Source organism: Petaurus breviceps, unplaced genomic scaffold, assembly GCF_028583685.1.
Source record: "Petaurus breviceps papuanus isolate PSGF00001 unplaced genomic scaffold, PetGlider_PUasm1.0 176, whole genome shotgun sequence".
Lineage (NCBI taxonomy): Eukaryota > Metazoa > Chordata > Mammalia > Diprotodontia > Petauridae > Petaurus > Petaurus breviceps.
In genome coordinates this window covers 36,327,754-36,332,607 of record NW_027185771.1, presented here as the reverse complement: position 1 = coordinate 36,332,607, position 4,854 = coordinate 36,327,754, and positions in this window count along the sequence as shown.

Genomic DNA, 4,854 nt, shown 5'->3' with positions numbered 1-4,854 from the left:
GTTGTGGCCAGGGCAAACTTTGGCCACCTGCCCTTGGTGAAAAGAACACTGTAGATAAAACTTCTCCACTGACTGGTGTCTAGCATAATTTTATGTTCTGTTTCTTTTGTGATCTCTTCCTTCTATGTTGCCATTGACCTTTAATATCTTAATAGAGATGAATTCTAGTGTTTGTGTATTTGCTTTTTGTCCAGTTTTGTATATCTTCTTAGGGGTCTTTGAAATTGCATCTGTACAGGTTCAAAGCTATCAAAAATATAAAATTTATTTATTCATCCATTAAGCACTTGTCTATGTGCCAACCACTGTGCTTCAACACTATTCCACCCCCCCATCCCTAATCTGTTATTTCATCAGTATAAGAAAATTCCTTAGGAGTAAACTCCCTCTACTAAGGCAGATGAGCATTGTCTCTGCATCTCATAGTTCTAAGGAGTTACCCTGGGTATAATGACTTGCTCAGGGTTATACAGAGAGCATCTGTCAGAGGCCAAGCTTGTACCTAAGTTACCCTTATTGGAGACTAGTTTCATTGTTTAGTGTCTCACAATGAAATAAATCCACAACAATGAGAAAGATATCAATTTGATCGTCTACACTGGGAGAATAGTATGGATTTTTTTTGAAGTATACTTCCCATATTTCAGACTATGGTATATATGGGGACAGTCTGTCCAAATAGTTCATCAGTCACGTTTTTACCTTTGGCAGACACTGAAGATGGGCAACGAGCATAGGGCCTAGCTGAATAGGAGGAGATTGGGTGATCTGAAGGAAGTATAATGTGATCTGAAGCTAAATCACTTTTTGAATTTTTCAAAAATAAATTTTATTGACATATTTTGTCTTTATATCATCTACATTTCTCAGTATATCTCTTCACCCTTCCTCCCAAATAACCATTTCTTAAAAAAAGAATTTTTAAAATCTGCAAAATTAACTAGCATATACAGAAAGTCTGACATTGTATGCTCTCTTTCATATCTATAGTTTTGTCTCTGTGGGGAAGAGGGAGGTGATTTTTCTTATTTCTTCTTTGGGACCAATTAAAATTATAGTTGTGTCATAATTTCACAGCATCCCATTTCAATTGTTCTGCTATTTCTTTTTCTTTTTGTTATTTCTATTCTTTGTTATTGGAATCACTGTATATATTGTTTTCCTCATTCTGCTTACTTTGCATTATGTAAGTCATCTCATACTTCTCTGTAGCCATTGTATTCATCATTTTTTAAAACAGAACAATAATATTCCATTATATCAAGGTGCTACAACTTGTTTCACCATTCCACAGTCAATGGTAGGGCCAAATTTACAGCTCAACCAATAGTATATTGTTGTGCTTATCTTTCCATAAACGCTTCAATGTTGACTACTGCTATCGTTTGTCATCTTTCAAAATTTTCTGGGTGTGAATTGAAATTTCCAAGAGTTATTCTGCTTTGCATTTTTCTGATTTTTAGTGATTTGGGGCAATCCTTCTTATGGTTATTCAGTATGTAATTCTTTTGAACAGCATATGTTCATGTTCTTTGACCAATTATCCTTTGAAGAATGGCTCTTGGTCTTATACATCTTATTTTATGCAAAGATATTTTATCATTTGACTTTTTATCTTCTTATCCATATTGATTCTATCCATGCAGCTTTTCAAGTTCATGAAATCGAAATTATCTATTTTAATCTTTTCAATCATCTCAATCTTTTGCTTGAATATGAATTTTCCCATATGCCATAACCCTTAAAGTTACTTGATCTCATCTTCTTTTTTATGGTTGCATCTATTTTGAGCTTACTGTAGTGTATAGTGGAGATGTGGCCTTAAAACTAATTTCTGCTAAACTGATTTCTGGTTTTACCATCAATTCTTATCAAGTAGAGATTTCTGTACCAAGTAATTCATGTTTGGAAATTTATCAAACATCATGTTTTTGGGTTCAGTTCTTTCTAATTTTCTCCTATCTAGTGTGTTGCATTGATTGCTTTTTCTATTTTTTGAGCAATATGAAATAGTCTTCATTATTACTACTTTTAAACATAATTTGATGTCTTGTGCAGTTCTTAATTTTTTTTTTCAATTTGGATGAAGCTTATTGAGAGACTGCTTTTCTTTCTGGATACTTATAACATACATACATACATACATACATACGTACATACATACATACATACATATGTGTGTATGTCTACACACACACACATATATATTCCTGATTCTGATTTCAAAGAGTTGTACTTTCTCTGTTTTCCAATACTCACTATTTTGGGGTGTTATGTGTCATACTCAGCTCCATATTCCTGTTGGCCACTAAAACATATATTTAATACAAGTTTACAAGGCAGAGATGTATATTTTATTTGTATATCTCCTCTCACTCTTGTTCATCACATACAATCACAGTTAAAATCATGGAACAGTAGAAATGCCACAAAAACGTTCTCCTTCTTGTACAAGCATGGCTCTACTGAGCTTTTCTCCATTGGAACTGTCATTTAAGTCTTTTCCTGATTATAAGGATGTATAAACTACTAAGACTTTATAGAGAGCTTTTATTTCAATTCAGCTCAGCAAGCAAGTGTCTACTAAGTGTAGGGTACCATGCTGGGGATAAAAGATTAAAAAGTTAAGGGAAAAGGGGATTTAAAAATCATCAAGAGATTTAACAAGAATTAGTGTGTGTATGCATATATATGTAGACATATATGCATTGTATATATACACACTTACATTGTATGTGTGTATATACATATATGTAGATATATTCTATGATATTCACTGGGTTTCAATGTGATAAGAGTGATGTATACACACAGCACATATCACATTGCAAGCCTTAAAGAGCTATATAAATATTGTTTCTTATAGCCTAATTTCAGGGCAATTGGTTGATAAAGTAGATGGAATATTGGTCCTGGAATCAGGAATTTGTTGTTTGTTTATTTCAGTCATGTCCTCACTCCAGGTCCAGTGCTAAGAAGACCAGAGTCCAAATCTAGCCTCAGACACTACCTCTGTGACTCTGGGCAGGTCACTTACCTCTGTTTACCTCAGTTTTCTCATCTATAAGATGAATTGGAGAAAGAAATGGCAAACCACTCCAGTATCCTTGCCAAGAAAACTCCAAATGGAGTCACAAAGAGTTGGACATAACTGAAATGACTGAACAATACACAACAACAAAATAACTTTGCTTCTTCATTTTACAGATTAGGAAAATAAGAACCAGTAAAGAGAAGGAATATGCTTTGTCATGGTGCCAATTTAAAATACATTTTTATTCTTTTGAATAAGAATTGCATAAAATGTAGTGTCTTCACTTCTCTCTGTGCATTCAAAGAATCTTAAGGTCTAAAATTTAAACAGGAGCTCAAATGTGACTTTTGACCTACCATTGCACCTAGCCCTGGTTACACATTTGGGTCCTTCAACTTGGCAAAGCTCCCAGAATGTTCTCTCTTTAGTGGGAGTTGTCACCTCCACATGGGTGGCATACCCCATACTCTGATAAACTAATAATAGGGTGGTGGTCCTTGCAACATTTTCTGCTAATGCTCTAGTTCTTCCTGGAGAGGAGACTGGCTTCAGATCACCCAGCAAGTTAGTGGCAAAGCCAGATCTATTAACTCAGGTTTCCTGACTCCCAGTTCATCCTCTAAACACTAAAACAGGCTACTTATACAGTTGTAGAATCTTAGTGTTGGAAGTGAACTCAGAGGGTCACCTTGTTTAACCCTCTCCTAAGGGGTTCACCTTGCCTTCTTTTGAAAAGTGAAAGCCACGAGAATTGAAAGGAGAAAACCCAAGCAAAAAATGGATCTGACTTGTGGCGAACCAGGGTAGGGAAAGGAAAAATTCCAACTCTCCCCACTGAGGATATGTATGGCCCAGGGTGGTCCATGCCTTCATTGCTCTGGTTGAAATGGAAAGAGGTTTCAAGTGAAGCAAGACCCCAATTTTTTTCTTAAGTAATATTACTTTTATGTGCCTGAAATTTAGGTGGGCCACAGATATTTAGGAAATAGATTAATGAGAATATCAATACCTAATTCTCTCATCCAAGTATGGATTATCTGCAACATCTATTACATTGATCCATCATTATGCACCATTATGCACTTCATTGCCAAATCTGATATTCTCTTCTCAGTCCTTATCCTTCTTGACCTCTCTGTTGCATCTGATACTGCTGACTCTCATCTCTTCCTAGATACTCTTCCTCTAGACAGCTGCCTAGAGGTAACAAGGCGGTACAGTGCTTAGAGCCTGGACCTGGACTAAAGAATTCAAATTCAAGTCCAGACTCAGGCATTTGCCAGTTGTATGACCATGAGCAAGTCACTCAACTCTGTTTACCTTAGTTTCCTCAAACTGTCAAATGGAGATCACAAAGCACGTACAGGGTTGTTGTGACGGTCATGTGTGATAATGTCTACGATGTGCTCAGCACAGTGCCTGGCACATAGTAGATGCTTAATAAATTTTTCCTTTCCTTTCCTCTTTCTCTCTGTATTTTTCTGACACTACTTTCTCTGTTTCTACATCCTACCTATCTGACTTCTCTTTCCCAGCCTCCTTTGTTGGCTCATCATCGACCTCATCGGCGTTGACTTCAGGTGCTCCCCAAGGCTCTGTCCTAGCCTTCTCTCCTCTAGCGTGGTGACTTCATCATCAGCTACAATGCTAATTATTACCTCTGTGCATGTAGCACAATTTTCTACATCTAGCCCCAGTCTCTCCCCTGAGCTTCAGTTCCACATCACCAGCTGTTTATTAGCTGATACAAAGTAAGTGTCCTGAGACATACCAAACTCAGTGTTTTCAAATTGATGTGTTCAAAACAACTCTTTAGAGTG